General features: G+C 33.8%; 4 non-coding genes across 4 annotated transcripts; all 4 read right to left on the bottom strand.

Moving 5' to 3' along the window:
* Positions 1–2,652: 2,652 nt before the first annotated feature.
* On the bottom strand, positions 2,653–2,734 carry Trnas-gcu (transfer RNA serine (anticodon GCU)). Its single transcript has one exon. It is a non-coding gene; the product is annotated as a tRNA-Ser (tRNA).
* A 9,707-nt stretch (positions 2,735–12,441) lies between these two features.
* Trnas-gcu (transfer RNA serine (anticodon GCU)) lies at positions 12,442–12,523 on the bottom strand. The gene has a single exon. It is a non-coding gene; the product is annotated as a tRNA-Ser (tRNA).
* Positions 12,524–15,809: 3,286 nt separating this feature from the next.
* Positions 15,810–15,892, bottom strand: Trnas-gcu (transfer RNA serine (anticodon GCU)). The gene has a single exon. It is a non-coding gene; the product is annotated as a tRNA-Ser (tRNA).
* Positions 15,893–18,193: 2,301 nt separating this feature from the next.
* Trnas-gcu (transfer RNA serine (anticodon GCU)) lies at positions 18,194–18,275 on the bottom strand. Its single transcript has one exon. It is a non-coding gene; the product is annotated as a tRNA-Ser (tRNA).
* Positions 18,276–20,251: the final 1,976 nt, after the last annotated feature.

The following is a 20,251-nucleotide window of genomic DNA, read 5'->3' as shown; positions in this document are numbered from 1 at the left end:
TTCAAATTAAAGATGTGACTTAAACTTTGCCAATTCAAATTTTTTTTTTACTTTTAATCATAATATATAAATAAATAAATAAATAAAATGCTCGAACAGATATAAGCATTGCCTTGCGCCGTCGCACCGTCAAGTAAATATTTGTGAAAAGCGTGCTCAAGATTGCGATAACTTCATTTTCAAATTAAAATGGAAGCAATTTGTCATAATTCAATTTTAAAATAAAAAATACCCAGACAATATTCAGACAATGGAGAATACTTCACGAGGTTATAAAATAATGTTATTTTGATAGAAAATGTTTTTATAGCCTTTTAAAACCTGACATAACCGATCTTTTCAAAATTTCTGTATAGAAATACATAGAAACCATAGTCATCAACTTCAAACAAAAATGGAAGCAATAAGTTTTTGTATCACATCGAAAAAAACTATATTGAAATAAAGGGCAAAAAATGAAGGTTACTTCACGAGGTTATAAACTTTTGTTAAATAACGATAAAAATACGTTTTTAATGTTTGAAATATATTTTTCTATACAAATCTATAGTAAAACTGTTTATCGATAAACGTTATCGGGTCCGCGATCCGTGTATATTCAAGGGAGACTACTTTTGCCGAAACTACTGGTCAGTGTATTGGAATGTTGGCCATGCGTCCGTCCGCAATTTCCTGTCCGGTCCATAACTCTGTCATTCATCAAGTGATTTTAATATAACTTGGCACTGATGTTCCCCATAATCAGACGACGTGCCATGCGCAAAACCCAGACCCCTAGATTAAAGGTCAAGGTCACACTTGGATGTCAAATGTAAACAGGGCTTTTTATGCAATTTCATGTCCGGTCCATAACACTGTCATTCATCAAGGGATTTTTAAATTACTTGGCACAGATGTTCCCCATAATCAGACGATGCGTCATGCGCAATACCCAGTCCCCTACATCAAAGGTCAATGTCACACTTGGAGGTCATAGGTAAAATGGCATTTTAATGCAATTTTGTGTCCGGTCCATAACTCTGTCATTCATCAAGGGATTTTAATATTACTTGGCACAGATGTACCCCATAATCAGACGACGTGTCATGCGCAAAACCCGGACCTACCTCAACGGTAAAGGTCATTATTTCTAAAGATAGAAGTAATCTACAATTCTTATCTTTTTACTTAACTTTTGGATCGTAAGGGGTATTGGGTTCATACTTTAAGTTCTTACCAAACCCCTTGGGGGATTATTTTGGCTGGGATCAAGTCAAGGTCACCTAGTCATTGCTACTAAAATAGAATTACATGTAATAGAAAAATTGGCTTCTCTTAGGAACCGACATGCATCAAACCGGCAGGAAAACAAAATCAGTAATGAAAACATTCTTAACAATCTGATACTGACCAAACCGTAAAAGTAAGAGAACATGTTCTCTCCATTTCTCGACGGAAACGTGGTCTATTTTCGTTTATGACTAGCCAGTGAAAACCCTTGTTACAAAATATGGGAAATAATACATCATTCTGAGGGATATAAATAGCACAGCGACGATATAAAAACAATCACATAACATAGAATATGAATGACACGTTTTGTAAATAGAATCATCAGATATTGAACAACAATAATGACTTTTACCGTAAGAATATCGAACATACAAAGGCAAGACTTAGAATATGAATGACACGACATTGAATAACAATATCAAAGATACAATAACAATAATAGAATAGCAATAATGACTTTTAATAAGTATGTCGAACATAGTTACATCAAGAATAACGACAATTACAATAACAATGGTAAGACTTAGCATATGAATGACACGACATTGAATAACAATATTAGAGATACAATAACAATAACGAAATATAGAATAACAATAATGACTTTTACCATAAGAATATCGAACATACAATGAGAATAACGACATATACAATAACAATAGCAAGCTTTAGAATATGAATGACATGACATTGAATAACAATAACAGACATACAATAATAATAATATAGATTATATAATTTAGCAACGTCTGACATGCCATAGTAAAGTATAGAAAAGAAACGCATTAATTAACTAAATCGTAAATCTATATCAAACATGTAGCAGAAGGCAATTAAATCAATTGATATTCTTTTCGGAAACCGTATGAATTGTAATAATTATTTCAATTAAAATTATTGCTAGGTTGTTGCATCATAATTGCCTATTATAATTTAAAGGTAAAAAAGTTCAAACTTCCATTTTAGTCAACAATAGTAGCATTACCTAAGTTTTTAACCTGGGGTGGGGGGTGGGGGGAGGTGTCTGAATGTAGTAGTAATACGATACATTGCATCATGTGGTAAATTTAAAAAATAGTTTTAGCTGACTGTAACATTCACATTTTATCAGGTACAAACTAATTTCAGATGAATGCTTTATTAATCTTTCATATATTACAAAATAATGTAAGATAAATGACGACTTAATTAACAAAATATTAGTCGCCACGTTAAAAAAGCTCAATGTAATTCCTCAAAAGAAACGTGATAGTTTTTTTTTTTTCGACTGAAAACTTGACTTTATGGGAGCACTGCACTGAAATCAATGTGAGGTCATGCTACGATATATAGAGGGGGTAAATTACTGTTATAGTTGTAGTTCTTCTTAAAACAATCGTTCGACGAGGATGGGATTCGAACCCACGCGGGCAGAGCCCAATGGATTAGCAGTCCATCGCCTTAACCACTCGGCCACCTCGTCTATATATCACGTCCAATAATATTTTATGTATATATCACTGAATCATAGGATATATACCTACTGAGCGGAAGGAAGTTAAATTCAATACCTAAAATTATTATTATTGCTTGGGTATTGCATCATTAAGTCCATGGCTAAAAGGAAACTAGTTTCAACTTCCGTTTTCGGTATATCTACCCGTGGTGGAACGGTATGTACAAGGTGTTGCAAGAGCCAACTTTATTAGAACTACGTCACATTGTATTCCGTACATAGTATATCCAGAGAACAGGAGAATTACAAGGCTAACTCAATTTTCATTCAACGTTTCGACTATTTTTATTAGTCTTCATCAGGAAGTACATAGTATATCGAAATAGTTTTATCAATCTTTCATAAAAAGCTCCTTCATGAGGACGAATTAACTTTCTGTTAATATGACTCACTACTTATTACAGTTTCAGCAGTTTTATGTTACCCGTTCGTTTTATTAGCGTTTCCTTTAATAAATACAGGCCGGGACCAACATAACAGCTACTTTGGGCTACATTTCAAGCTTGGTGACATTCTCTAAACAATTCTGACGTATACATCACTAAACAGTACTCTTCTAAGCAATTTGAACGAAACTGTCTGAATGCTGGTAAGAGCTTGATGTTATAATAAAAATATCTAAAAATCTAAATCAGACATAAAGGCTTTAAATAATTAAAGCTCATAAGATCTGTGAACTTTAAATATTTAGTGTTACCAACATAATACAGTTTTCAGACAAATTATAGACAAGGGTATAGATTTGGTTTCGACTACAGCTGCTTCACTTTGTTTTAATAAATATAAGTAACTGCCTAATACTTAATGAGTCACATTAGTTTCACTTAGCAACCGTTACACCTTAGTATGCAAGAGGTCAGCAGACGTCGCCTTTAATTCAACAAATAATCAAGGCCTTCGAGTGATTTGTCCTCTAACTGATCACGGTTCAGAGTTCAGATGGTATGGTTTCAAACCCATATCCACTACCTTATAATAGGGTAATAAAAAGTGTTTGATATTTAAGAACAGTCTGTTTTCAAGAATTAACATACGACTTTTAATTTAATGAATGCTTTGATTTGAAGAACATGAATTTTATTTTCAATTTAAGTAGAAACAAAATATTTTGTAGCATAATTCATAGTTCTGTTTTGTTTTCTATTTCTGAATTCCATCAAATTAACACTATAATAGAGGTTGTAACTACTGCTAAGAATAAAAGTCTTAAATATATATATGTACTTCTTAGCAAGTACAACCATTACCCCACTTATTTCTGTGTTTACATTATATATTACACATATGTATATACACAAAAGTATGTGAAAGTTTCGTACCTGTTCCTGCGATAACTATATTTTTGCAATACCAAAGTAATAAATACAGATATACAGATGGTATGTGCCTCCTTTCTTTAAACGTAAATACAATCTACTAGTGCAGTCATATGGTGGCTTAAGTTCATAAAATCGTGCCATTTTGGGAAAAGCATCAAACTTGGTACAAATGTTACTGGATATTATCTATATAAGAAAACGAAAGGAAGTTGCTGTAATATCAAGATGGCCGACTTGTCGGTCATTTTCAAAATGGCCGCTAAAATCCAATATGTCTTCCAGTAACCTGTTATCATGCCAAATATTTCTAAAAACCGAAAATAATGCTCAATATTTACACAGTATGATATTTAAGGCTGCATACCGTATTGTTGACATACTATAGTATATTGTATGCTACTGTGTTAATAAAATTGCCGTCAAAAGTAAAATGACCACAAAAATATGAATATAAAGTAGTGTTTTATTTCATGAAACGAACCTTCATTATACTGTAAATCAAAAACATGTTGATCATGAATATGAATTTTAAATAGAAATAATTAAAATCAAATATTGTCATATCTATATTGGAAAGATTATAAAGACACAAAACCATTTTACACAGCCTATTTTCAGCAACAGACCATACAAAACTGTTTTATGTAATTTGTAAAGAAAGTTGAACACTCATTTATTTATCTATGTATCTTGCAAGTGCAAAGAGTATATGTTTATTATCCAAGTTTATAAGTTGATCAGCCGTTGCAATTATTACCACCACATTGGCAAATAGCTATTTTTATACATAGCATTACTGCCTTTACAGATGAGGTAATATTTGCATTTTTTAAAGCTTGTGTGGAATTACTGACATGATTAAGGCATTAAACATCATTTCATTTCATTTATTGGCAAATCGGCATTACAAATGCCTTTGACCATTTACAAAATCTATTACAAATATGGTCAAGACATATTGACATGAAATATAGAAACAATTATAACATACAAATAAAGCGGAACATATCATCCAAAAAGATAACATAGTAAACAAAACTAAGAAGCGGTTAGAACTTCAAGGGTTTGTTTCCGTAATTTAAAAGCTTCGCTTACATATTTAGCATTATTAATCACTCTTTTCTTATTAGTAGATGACATAATATTAATGAATTTCTGTACAGACGGCCAGGCTGTATTTATAGAATATTTCTGTCTAATGTTTGAGTACTTGTTACAACAAAGTAGGAAGTGATATTCGGACTCAACAAAATGACTTGAGCACATTTTACAGACACGCTGTTGTCTATCAATACCAGTATAACGTCCAACCTCAATCTCCAGGCTATGCGATGCAGTTCTAAAACTGGTGTATTGCCTTCTCAATAAATTACTTTGCAATATATCCAAATATTTCTCATAACAGAATTCTACTTTAAATTTTCTATAATATTCCAATTTTGATATATTTTGAATCGAAGCTTTCCAGTTTTGTATATACTGATCGCGTAACCGTTGTTTAAACATATTATAATAGTTACAATTTGAATCAAAATTCAAAAAGACATCACTAAAGCCTAAATTATCTAACAAAGATTTAATTTTATGAGACCATGAATTTACATTTCGGCTATTGCATTGTTCAACAAATAGTCTATACATAGGCATATCTTGGTTTTTCATGACTTTTATCCAATATTTTAATGCTCTCTCTTTCATGATAACAGACAATGGAAAACGACCAAGTTCTCCAAAAACAGCCAAGTTTGGGGTTTGATTACGCACACCTAAGACATATTTACAAAATCGTAAATGAATTTTATCTATTTCTTTAAAATCGTATATTCCCCAAATATCAGACGCATACAATAGAATAGGTGCAACCATTGTATCAAAAAGTGATAATTTCGTTCTAACATCTAGATTAGGCCTAAATTAAAATTAAGTTTGTTTGACCTTTACCGACCCAGTATTTTTACAGTGGGTAGGTAGGTAGGTAAATAATTTTATTATATTTTAGTTTTTTAAATGTTTGTTGTCTCAGTAATAAAGTCTATTTATTAATACTACTGCTTGTAGATAATCTCTGAAGATGCTCTTTTAAATGTATGCTTGCAATATATAAACACCTAGCCCTATTCATGCACATACAATATGGGCACAGACTTAATTTGCACATAAGGCAAAGTTCACCAAGTCTTTGAGTATCTTTCATGTCTACACTTTTTCTTTATATATATATCAAAAGTGTTTTCATGATTGTTTTCACTACATCTGCGCTTAAATGTACAAGCCCCATGTGGTTCTGGGACGATCTGTGTATGAAAAGAATTGGAACCACTGCCTTACCCTTGCATGATCTAATAGGGTCTTAACACTTGGTTTTGCAGCAACTCTGTGATTCCAGCAGGTATGCAAATTTTGATTCCATACCTCATGTTTTTATTTCGATGTAAATGAGATGTGGAACCAAAATTTGTAGTCCTGTTTGGTGCCATATAACCTATACTGTGTTGGTGCGCCGTAAAACCCAAATAAATAAATAAATTAAAAGTACAAAACAATATAGTCGCGAAAATACGCGATATTTGGCATCTAAACACACTATTGAATTACAGCTTATTTTCAACAAGTGTTTGATGCTTAATTCAATAGATAATAACTTTTTACGAGTTTTAGAAGGTTTTTACAATGGTTATGGCAGTATGCAAGGAAAAGTGATGATTTTTTAGCTTCAAGCTACTTGCACGCATTGGTCATGTTACTAAGAACAGAAACAAGATTGGGTTTTCCGACATCAGACATTTATTATGCCATTGTCCTGGCAAAAGAAGTATAAGATTTTTATAGCTCTTTGTTCTGGCATAACAAAATCAAAATATTTAAACTATCTAGCCTGTAATATTTCAACACATTTACGCTCTTGTCAATTTCTTGAAATTCGAAAACTGAGATTTTCTCACTTCGAACAAATGCATTTCAAAACAATATCTGATTAAAGACATTTTGAAATCAACAATTAAGTCAGTTTATAATATATTTTCACAGATAATTAAATTTCCCACCACTCGCCTGTCAATTGCCGCAATACTGTCACTGTTATGAAAGCAGTATTATGTACAAGCAAATTTCAAATATAATTTAACACATAGTAGACAAATAATATTCTCATGTACACTATGTTTCCTTTGTAATCAATCATATTTGTTCTTCTTAAATTTCCTTTTCACAGCAGACATTTTTTTTCACTGTATTTTTGTAATCTCCACCATCTAGTTGCTCTCCATAATGACTGCATCGATAGTATTAATAATCAAAGTCTAGCCCCTACCGTATTTTCCAAAAGTGTTAGGACTAGTTATTTTCACTTTCTCAAGACTTATTTCCCGAAAAATGATTATTTTGTAAAGTGTCCCAAAAATATGGACACAATAATCATAATCCACCCAATGTTGAAAGCGAAATAAAAAGCGTAAACGATTATCGGTAATTATTCTGTTGATAAACTTAGTCATTGTCCTTGTTTTCATCATCAATTAACATTCCCTTCGAAGAGCTATTTAAAAGACGTATGTCGGTATCATGGCATCTGAAGTGGAGATCAAAGCGGTATAGTTGCCCGAGATTGTCATGGAATTACGTCATGTTTTCGCGCCATATGACACATCACTGTTTGATCGTACCGCCTCGGTTCTTTAAATTAATCAATAAAAAAGTTTCTTCTTTAATTTGTTAAAGCGAATTCAATATCCTGTATAAATTCTTCTCCTGGACCGCCGAGACGTTCACGTCGTGGAGAGGGAACATATGTCGTTGTTGTTTGTAGTTTTATTTATACTCGCTGCCGGGAGTCCCATATGAGCGAGAATATTCGCGCCTTCACTGTCCATCATAGAGCGTCAGCGGGCGTCTTGTCATGCTGTCCCTCGTAGTCCTTGCGGAGTACCAATCTCAGCGTTCGTGGAAGATGACAATACAAAGCTGAGGTGGTAAACGATCCTTCTTAGGGCCACAGCCCTCGCCCTTAGTTGTGACTCTACCGGCTGTCCTCAATATATTTATGACCACTTCCGGTAGAGCCGCATGCCTGCTCCGCGACGTGCACGCGGCGAGAGCTCAGGAGCAGAACATATGTCGCTAGCTAGGTCAACATGTATATTGTCACGTATATTGTTATACGGCCTAGTTAGCGACACATGACTGACATCGGCGGTAGTGGCCCTAAAAAGAGTACTGCAACCGAAGTTAGATCATCTCGTTGAGCTACCACTGTCGACTACGCATCCTGTTGCCGGGGCTCTTGGGTTCGTTACCATCGTTCTCCATCTTCGACGTCTACCGGCTTTTACCTTTGCTTTTACCCGAGCTGGATGTCCATGACTATATATGGTACACGGGCGTGTTCATCTGGCAGGATGAGTCGTAGGGGTGTACGACTTTTCATCCGACGTTTTTATCAACTACCGATGAATGTGGAAGAATTAACAGCTGGTATATAGAGCAGCATGATCGGCTGGTTCGATTATGCTTGGATTGACCTACGGATTGACCTACGGGAGAGCAGAAGACTGGCGTTCCGGCTGTAACGACGATGAGCAGGCTGCAGGGACAACGGAGATAGCTTCAACGAGATGGCATTTCATCGGCCATCACGTTTTAACACCATGAGGGCGGCGGCGAGGCGAAATTTAGCACTAGAAGGCGTAGTACACCATCATTTAAGTTAGAAGACTGAACTGAAGTCAACACAATGACGTCATCAAAAGTCGGACCATCAAGGTTGCCGTGAGATGACATGAGAAAATAACAATATTAGATGACTATAACCTTAGAAGATAACAACGTTAGACGTAACTTTAGAAGAACATAATGATGTTAGACGAATGCTCGCCCATATGGGAATACCCGGCGGCGAGGATAAACAAACGTAAACACACACACTGTATAAATTGACAGGTAAATGTGTCAAACGATAAGTGTGGATATTCTACCTCTGTGAGCTATTTTGCCGCACTAACATAAATTTGTTTGCCAAAAATCGTTTTACGCCATGTTTTTAAATTGCTGACGCTTTTTCATTATTTAAGATTTTTTTATTCTGTTTTTTGTACTTTCTGGTCAAAAGTCTGAACTTTATGCCCATAGAATATATCATTTATTTACCCTTAGAAGGAAATAAATAATTAAGATCGCACTGTTTGAAATTTTACAAAGAACTAAATTTAAATTTGACCGTTTTTATAGAATTTTGCCTACATTCCTGTCGATATCTTATTAAAATCGTTATAGAATTCAAACTATATTACTTCTTAAGCGGTGCTAAAAATATTGATGCGATAATAACAAAAAATGAATGCACTACGCGCGTTTTTTGTGTATGTGTAAACAAAAGTAACGTCGAGCGCTGGAAATTGGATATTACGATAGGGCGCACGTGCTCGTGGAATGGAAAATTACTGGCATGACGTTTTGGTATACTTTACGTTTCGCGGGTAAATTAGATACTAGATTTGTAAAATTATGTCCTTTTGTCAGATTGCCTTCCGGCTATAAGCGGTTTGATTGTCGTCTGCATCCTATGGCCTTAGGCAACGTTATCGGCAAAGTTGACACGTTTTCGGAATACACGAGATAATAAACAGTCCGCTTTATCGATTTTCTACTTACTTTCTCACTTGCCATAATTATCTATGCATTTGTTAAATAAAATAATCGCCAGTTTCAAGCACCAAAATCAGTTTTTCCCTCTGATAAGAAAATAAAAATATTTTTTTTCTCTGGAATGCAATAAAATTATTTGAGTCGGGGCAATTTTATCGGGTCGGTAGGTAAAGGTCAAACAAACTTAATTTTATTTTAAGCCTTAATCCTACTAAATAGAGACAGCAAATTGCTATATGCCCTTAAGGCTTGATCAGAGAGAGTCTTTACAGCGTTTTTCATATTACCAGTGTATGTAAAGTTTACACCTAGATAGCAAAAATTATCGACAATTTCTAATTTCTCACCATTAACAAACCATTCAAATGCATGATTTTGTTTTCGTTTTTCAAAAATGCAGACTTTAGTCTTTTTAACATTTATCTTAAGGCCCCATTTAATAGAATAATGATAAATACAATCTAGCTGTGCTTGTAGAGTATCAGCATTTGTTGTGAATAAAACGATGTCATCCGCAAAGATTAACATATACATAGACAACTGATTTAAATCATTCTCTGTTAGGTTGTTGAAATCTATACAATTTCTAATATCGTTTAAAAACAAGATAAACAGTAGAGGCGAGAGTGGTTCCCCTTGTTTTAAGCCAATAGTGACGTCAAAAAAGTCGGACATTTTCATATTAGAAGTTAATTTAACACATGACTTAACACTTGCGTATATAGACTTTAACATTGTAATGACTTTACAACTAATACCTGAATTACAAAGTTTTACCCATAAAGCTTCACGAGTTACAGTATCAAACGCCTTTTCATAGTCTATAAAGGCACAAAATAATTTAAATTTATTATACCTCTGATAATCTATGGGTTTCCTGCTTTAATGATTCACACTCAGACATCACCTTTTTATTTGATTCTAGACCAGATTTCACTTGTTTGTCAATGTCACATTGTTTTTTCCTGATCTCATCATTTGATTGCGAATCAAAATTTCTACTTACTTCAAATTCAGTTAATTTACTGTTTTGTTCATGTACTTTGCTCTCGAGCGATGAAACACGCTGATCTATAACGGTCATTTTCTGGGTCAAGTTGCTAATCTGGCTTTCAATAATATCCAGTTTATTTAATCTTTTGTCCATTGCCTCGAGCTTTTCCATGATTGCTTGATTGATGGGCATTGTAGGCATTGAAGATTGTGTGCACTGTTGTTGATATTGAGGTGGGGTCATAAACTGGGTATGTGGAGGTAAAAATTGACCTTGATATCCAGGTACTTGTGCTATAAAGTTACCATTAGGGGATGTAGCCGCCGGACTCTGGTTTGACATAGTTAATCTTTTTCCAGGTTGTTCAAACAGGAAATTTGGTGAAGCCTGAGATTTCGTTCGCTTCCTTCTACCCATCAAACCCTTTCAAAACGTATCAAAGTTTTAGAGTTCATCCCGCCAAAACGTACATCCATGAAATTTGATATAATCTCACTGTTTATTGATAAAACAACTCTCACTACAGTTCACTGTTAAGTAACCTTCACAAATAAGAAAAATCCAAATACTTATTAAGTCAAAAAGCACTTTTAAATCCGATTTTCACTAAAATTTTAACAGCTTGAAAATAAATCCGCCATATTGTCACGTGACCATATTCATCAAACCATAATCATCTTCATCGCAAGTGTCTAGCCAAATCCATTTTATTTTCACTAGGCAAGCCCACATAGGGCTTGACCGCAAACTATTATATTTATAGGTGTGTTTCCAGTGTGTAAGCAGTTAATTATCCTAGCTATCAACATGTCATATGACTGTTTTGAAAACTACTCTCTAATTATATGCAATTGCTATGCACGGCCTCATGTTGATAAGCTAGTGAGTGTATATTATGTATTTAAACAGCTAATGTGTCAATGATTTGCCCGTTTAAAGTAGTCGTATTTCGACCAAGTTGCACATAATTACAGACGACTAGGCCAAACTTCTGAAAAGAAGGCGTATCTTCAAAGTCAAAATCAACTGAAACTGAAACTGAATAATTTGATTAAACGCCTATTTCTATACAATGACATATTCAATGGCGTTGTACATAATAATAACGACAATAATAGTAATAATAACGACAATAATAATAATAATCAATAATCAAATATAAGGCGATGGGTAATATCAGGATCGACTTATTATTGTTCTGCATAGGCCTTTTCCAAGACGTCAAAAATCTGTAGGAAGACAGTAGTCATCTAGCCCCCGGCTTAACTCAATAGGGAGAGTGCGGATCTACGGATCGCAGGGTTGTTAGTTCAATCCCCCTGAGTATTTCATCAAATAAAAAGACATTGTGTCTGAAAGCATTCGTCCTCCACCTCTGACTCATGTGGGGAAGTTGGCTATTACTTGCAGAGAACAGGTTTGTACTGGTACAAAACCCAGGGACACTGGTTCTAAAGGTTAACTGCCCGCCGTTATATAAGTGAAATACTGTTGAAGACGGGCTAAACACAAACAAACAGTAGTGAAAAATGTTTTACATCAATTTAAATTTGAAAACAGGTGAATGCTGCATTATCTTTCATATACTACAAAAAAATGTATATACAAAATTTTAGTCCTCACGTTAAAAAAGCCATGCCATATACAATTCTACGTAAATCTTAAATTCCACGTAAATTTGTAAATAAAAGAAACGCAATAATAAAATAAAAACAGATGCTCGACGAGGATGGGATTCGAACCCACGCGGGCAGAGCCCAATGGATTAGCAGTCCATCGCCTTAACCACTCGGCCACCTCGTCTACGTATTGCGCAAAAAGTTTTATGCTCTACTAATACATTAGATCACTGCAAAACAATATGTAAGTTTCACAAAATAAGGTAAATTATAGAATAAGCGCATTAATTACCCTTTTTTTATAAATCTGTATCTAATATGTAGGGAAAGGCAATTAAAATATTCTTTTCGGAAACCGTATGAATTGTAATAATTATTTCTATTAAAATTATTGCTAGTTGTTGCATCATAATAATAGTTCAAACTTCCATTTTAGTCGACAATAGTATAACTACCTAAGTTTTTAACCTGCGGAGGTCTGAATGTAGTAGCAATACGTCGCATTGCATTAAGGCATCGCCACAGTCACAACTCAGTATCAGTTCATATTTTCAGGCCGAGTATTTTTCTCTTGAAAATTGCACTAAAGCCTTAACAGCTGGTCAAATTATCATCAACATAAGAAGCATATGATGATTTATAGTACATATGCCGCTTGTAAAATATTCGAGTCTCGTTTAGACCGAAAATTTACCCCAAAATATTGAAATTTTATGTGCAGTAGAACTCCAATATAAAAAATATTACAAAGACAGAATTTAGTTAATTTCATAGTACAATATGTATACTGCAAACTCCTACGGATTTTTGTCGAAATTGTTCCTGGTTATTGCATTAGACACAAAAAGACAACCCCATGTAAATTTAATTTAAAATGTTGTTTGTACATGCATTACTGACCACAGGTAGCCAGGTAAACCTATACATAATCCTATAATATCACCTGTTTATATACATGTAAATTATGTGTGAACAGATAACACAAATTGGATAAATTGATGGTGTTGGGATTTTTGTGTATAATTCAGTAATCAGGTAAAATTTCAAAATAATTTCTGAAGACTTTATTCTTCACGGTCTGCTTTACATTTGGCTGTAATTATCTTTGAAATGTATTGAATATATATTGAGTTTGACTGCAGATAAAATTGCAAAATTTTGTCATAAAAAATATCGAATAAAGGCATAATACAGGTAGTTAAATGCACATCCTTCTACTTGCATATGTTCACATAGATATTTAAAACATAATTATGACAAATTTATTGACTTTATAGTTACCACTTAGTCACCTTTTATTTTTATGAAAATTTGCATGTAAAATTTTGAGTCAAGTGGCTGCCACTGTAGGCGATGCCTTAAGTGGTGAATTAAAAAAAAATAGGTTTAGGTCGACAACCGTATGAATTGTAATAATTATTCAGTCTATCAAAAATATTGCTAGATTGTTGCATCATAATTATAGTTCAAACTTCGATTTTAGTCGACAATAGTATCATTACCTTAGTTTTTAACCTACGGAGATCTGAATGTAGTAGCAATACGTTGCACTGCATCATGTGGCAAAATTAAAAAAATAGATTTAGATGACTGCTGATGTCACATTTCATCAGGTATACAATAATTTGAGATGAATGACGCATTAATCTTTCATATATTACAAAAAAATATATCAATTAAAAATGTCAAACTTTAATGGAAATTTTGACTGGTAATGATCACATAACACTAGTTTCTTAATTGCACAAGGTAACTTCAACTAAGGTGTAATACATTTTCCTCAACAACGTACATTTACTTTACAGTGCCGTAGTGCTTTTAAACTGAGGTGGTGGCTACGGGTCCAAATAACCACACCTCTTGACAAATCCATTTTGGATAGGCTAGAAGTGCGGTTTCAAATCCATACTATAATACTATTTGTATTATTTAATTCCCTGTGTATATACATGTCAGCTTAGTAGAATGCTGTCTGTGCATTTATTCACTTTTTGAGAAGATATAGAGCTTACTTAGATATTGATATATAACATCATGTACAACATGTATTAGTGTAAACTCTAATTCCCGCCACCCGATTATTATTCTAATTTATAATACTCATACCTTATTTTGATTAGTATTCCATATTACTTTATAGCTTAAATGTATCCATCCAATAGTGTCACTGTATAACGAACGTAATTCCAGATTCGTTTTTTGTTTACAAATATAATATTTCATTCATAATATAGCACGTGTTTCATAATTCACACGCTCTCAAGTCCACAGACGGTCACGTGACCCAAGTTGTTGTGCTTATCCTAGCGTAAAAGGATATGTTTACAAACATTCGATCCGCCCACGCAATTATAAGTTGTCCATACCTATAATCCGTTTCAAAAAAATGTTTGTTAGTACCAGTTAAACCTTAGGGCATTTACCCCCTCTCCCTCCTCCAACCAAATAAATGAAGTAAAATCTCGTTTATTTATTTAAATAATAATTCAAAAAAAATAAAAATTTAAAAAAATGTTCTTCTTTATACTATGTCACGTGTAAAAGCATGCTTTGTTTAATTGTATTATGCATTGTACACTCTTGTGTTACTGTAATATGTAACTAGAGTTAATAAAGTGATGTTCTGTTCTTCTGTTCATAGACAATTATTACCTTCTAATAGGGAAATGAAATGTGTTTGATTTTTAAGACCAGTCTGTTTTCAAGAATTTATAAACAACTTTTTACATGCTTTGATTTGAAGAACATTACCTTTCTTTTCAATTTAAGTACCTACAAGAGCTGTCACAATAGACAGTGCGCTCGACTTTTTCGATGCTGAAGAGTGAAACTGGGCACACCTGAGGAAGCTGGAGCTGTCAATGGAGTGTTTAATTACTCCAATATGGACGAAGATTTTAGATAAAAACTTATGTCTGTTTCAAATGTATTTAGTAAGAAGTGCATCAAAACATTAAATAAGTATAAAAGGGACATTATTCATGACAAATTTCTGCAAAAGAAATGCATCATGCCATACTGTCATCATAGCGATCCCTAAAAAGTTCAAATTTCCATTTTAGTCGACAATAGTATCATTACCTAAGTTTTTAACCTGCGGGGGTCTGAATGTAGTAGAAAACAGCAAAACGTTGCATTACAACATGTGTTAAATTAAAAAAAAAATCTAGATGAATGTTGGTTTCACATTTAATCAGGAATAAAATAATTTGAGATCAATGCTGCATTAATATTTCATATATTACAAAATAATTTAAGATGAATGAAGACTTAATTTTGATAACAAAATTTTAGTCGTCACGTAAAAAGAGCTATATGTAATTCCTCAAAAGAAACGTGACAGTATTTTTCCAACTGGAAATTTGACTTAATGGGAGCAATGCACTGGAATCGGCCACCTCATGCTACGATATATAGAGGGGGTAAATTATTGTTCTTCTGTGTTTAAGTAAGTGTTAAAACAATTTGTTCGACGAGGATGGGATTCGAACCCACGCGGGCAGAGCCCAATGGATTAGCAGTCCATCGCCTTAACCACTCGGTTGACCACGCCTTTAAGTTTAATGCTAATGATATATTATGCATATATCACTGAATCATGGGAAATATAACTTGTAAATCTGTATGAAACATTGAGCGGAATGCAGTTAAATTCAATACCTTGATTAATTGCTGTATATAGAAACAATGGGTATTGCATCATTACATTCATGGCTAAAACGAAACTAGTTTCAACTTCCGTTTTCGGTATAGCCGTGGTGGAAGGCTACAGGGTGTTGCAAGAGCCTACTGTTTTAGAAGTACGTCACATTGTATCATCCTCATGTACTAGGTATATCGAAATAGATTTATTAATCTGTCATAATAGCTCTATCATCAAGACGAATTAACTTTCTATTTATGTGGCTCGCTACTTATTACTTACATTATCCGTTCGTTTATTTTAGTAAATAAAGTCCAGGACCAAAAGATGCCTGCCACTGCAACAAACTCTGTTAAAGCTCGGTGAAATTCTGAAAACAGTTCTGACGTATACATCATTAAATGGTACATTTCTAAGCAATTTGAATGGAACTGACTGAATACTGATAATGCTACAGCGAAATGGGTGTAGGTCATTTATTTCCCAGTCTATAAAGGAACGCATCCTCTTAAAATATCAAACTTAAATGGAAACATTGATTGATAATGATCACATAACAGTTTCTTAATTGCACAGGGTAACTTCAACTAAGGTGTAATATATTTTCCTCAACAATGATTACTTATAATACAGTACCGTAGTGCCTTTAAACTGAGGTGGCGGTTAGGGTCCGAATAACCATACCTCTTGACAAACCCGAATGTACGGTTTCAAATCCATAGACAATATTTACCTTAAAATAGGGTAATAAAAGTGTTTGATTTTTAAGACCAGTCTGTTTTCAAGTATTTATATACAATTTTTTACATGCTTTGATTTGAAGAACATTAATTTTATTTTCAGTTTAAGTACAAACAAGAGCTGTCACAGGAGACAGCGCGCTCGACTATTTCGATCCTAATTAGTGAAACTGGGTCCATCTGAGGAAGCTGGAACTGTCACTGGGGTGTTTAATTACTCCAATGTGGATGCAGAAATTGGATAATAGCGTATGTCTGTTTCAAATGTATTTAGTAAGAAGTGCATCAAAGCATTAAATAAGTACAAAAGGGACATTATTCATGAAAAAAATCTGCAAAAGAAATGCGTCATGAAACTATGTCATCATTAATCTCAGCGATCCGTAAAAAAGTTCAAATTTCCATTTTAGTCGACAATAGTATCATTCCCTAAGTTTTTAACCTGCGGGGGTCTGAATGTAGTAGCAATACGTTGCATTGCATCATGTAGCATATTAAAAAATAGATTCAGATGAATGTAGGATTCACATTTCATTAGATATAAAATAATTTTCATCTTCCATATATTACAAAACAATTTCAGATGAATGACGACTTAAGTTTGAGAAGTTTTAGTCGTCACGTATGTAATTCCTCAAAAGAAACGTGACAGTATTTCTCACAACTGGAAATTTTATTTTACGGTAGCAATGCACTGAATTCAATGTTTGGTAATGTTACGATATTTAGAGAGGTAAAATTGTTGTTGTTATTATTTAAATTGTAGTTATTTGATGTTTAAACAATTGTTCGAAAAGGATGGGATTCGAATCCACGCGGGCAGAGCCCACTGGATTAGAAGTCAATCGCCTTAACGTCTATACTTATTACGAACACCGTTTTACTCTCAACCGATGTATCAGATTACTGCAAAACAAGATATAAGTTTAATTATAGAATACGCGCATTAATTAACTTTTTGCAAATCTATAGCTAACATGTAGGGGAAGGCAATTAAGTGAAACCGTACGAATTGTAATAATTATTTCAATCAAAATTATAGCTAGGTTGTTGCATCATGATGATCTATTATAATTTTAACGTAAACAAGTTCAAATTTCCATTACCTAAGTTTTTAACCTACGAGGGTCTGAAATTAGTAACAATACGATGCATTGCATCAAGTGGTGAATTTAAAAAAAAGTGTTAGATGACTGTTGATTTCACATTTCATCAGGTACAATATAATTTGAGATGAATGCTGCATTAATCTTTCATAAATTAAAAAAAAATAAGATGAATGAAGTCTTAATTTTGATAAAAGAGCTACATGTAATTTTCAAAAGGAACGTGATAGTATTTCTTCTAACTGGAAATTTGACTTTATGGGAGCAGTGCACTGAAATCAACTGGAGGTAATGCTACGATATACAGTGGGGTAAATTATTGTTATTATTTGAACTGGAGTTCAGTAACTGTTAAAACAATTTTTCGACGAGGATGGGATTCGAACCCACGCGGGCAGAGCCCAATGGATTAGCAGTCCATCGCCTTAACCACTCGGCCACCTCGTCTACATATCACGGCTTATAACTTAAACTCCAATTATATATTATGCATATATCACTGAATTAGTGGATATATAATCAAACATTGAGCGGAAGGCAGTTAAATTCAATACCTTGATTTATTGCCGTATATACATATTGCATTACCATGATTACGTTCATGGCTAAAACGAAAATAGTTTCAACTTCCGTTTTCGGTATAGCCGTTGTGGAAGGCTACAAATACAAGCTGTTACAAGAGCCTATTGTATTAGAAGTACGTCATATTGTATCATGTAGTATATCGAAATACAGTTTACAATCTTTCATAAAAGCTCTATCATCAAGACGAATTAACTTTCTATTTATATGGCTCGCTACTTATTACAGTTTCAACACTTTTACGTTACGTTACCCGTTCGTTTTATTTAATAAATAAAGACCGGGACCAAAAGATGCCCGCCACTGCAACATACTCTAAGCTAAACAATTCTGAAGTATACATCACCAAATGGTACACTTCTAAGTACTCTCCCACGCATCGGTCGAGTATTACAATACATTTGAAGTAACGGTAGATCTAGTGGATACTCAACGCTGGTAAAGGACCGTAACTTCTAAGCAGTCTGAATGCTGATAATGCTACAGTGAAATGAGTGTAGGTCGATTATTTTCCAATCCATAAAGGAAAGACCTCTCTTTAAATATCAAACTTTAATGGAAACTTTGATTGATAATTATCACATAACAGCAGTTTCTAATTGCGCGGGGTAACTTCAACTAAGGTGTAATACATTTCCCTCACCAATGTACATTTATAATACAGTGCCGTAAAACTGAGGTGGTGGATAGGGGTCCGAATAACGAGACCTCTTGACAGACCCGAATAGGATAGGCTAAAAGTATGGATTCAAATCCATAGCAATATTTACCTTATAATAGGGTAATAAAAAAGTGTTTGATTTTTAAGACCAGTCTGTTTACTCGAATTTATTAACAACTTTTACATGCTTTGATTTGAAGAACATTAATTTTATTTTCAAATTAAGTACAAACAAGAGCTGTCACAGGAGACAGCGCGCTCGACTTTTTCGATGGTGAATACTGCAACTGGGCACATTCGAGGAAGCTGGAGCTGCCACTAGGGTGTTTAATTACTCCAATGTAGATGAAGATATTGGGGATTAGCTTATGTCTGTTTCAAATGTGTGTACTAAGAAGTCCATCAAAACAATAAATATGTATAAAAGGGACATTAATCATGAAATATTTTTGCAATCGAGGTAAAATAGACGACAAACCACAAGCCTCGATTGTTTTCATTCTTACGTTCATTGGAATATTTTGGTAAAAATTATGCTAGGTTTCATTTATTTAAGGCAGTAATGAACTGGACGTCATGCGGCAATTTAACGTCATATTTTACGTCATAATGTTCTAAATGGTCTGCGCATCAACCGTTGTTTATCACAGAAAATACAGTTTGACATTCTTCTTTGTTCAACTGGCAATCAAATCATGTTAGAATAATTAAAATACACAACAGACGGGCATGAAATATGTCGTATTACTAGAAATATGTTGTGGACCTTTGCAAAATCCATCTATAGATCTAATTTTCATATGTTACCAGTAAAAATTTCTCAAATCCACTTCTGTAAGATCAAAAAGTCTGAAGTATAGTGTTATTCAACCTGATGTTGAGCATACAAATGTTAAACCTCTCGGGTTCCCCTTAGCTAGAATATGTACGACTTACCTATACGTAGCCGTTGTTACTGCGAGCTGTGTGTAGGCCATTTATTTTCCAGTCTATATTTTCTAATTAATCTCAAATGAATGATAAAGGAAAGACCTCTCTTTAAATATCAAACTTTAATGGAAACTTTGATTGATAATGATCACATAACAGCAGTTTCTGAATTGCACAAGGTAACTTCAACTATAAAGGTGTAATATATTTCCCTCAACAATGTACAGTTATAATACAGTACCATAGTGCC

This window comes from Mercenaria mercenaria, unplaced genomic scaffold (assembly GCF_021730395.1).
Source record: "Mercenaria mercenaria strain notata unplaced genomic scaffold, MADL_Memer_1 contig_2925, whole genome shotgun sequence".
NCBI classification, from domain to species: Eukaryota; Metazoa; Mollusca; class Bivalvia; order Venerida; family Veneridae; genus Mercenaria; species Mercenaria mercenaria.
This window is presented reverse-complemented; position numbering and strand designations above follow the sequence as displayed.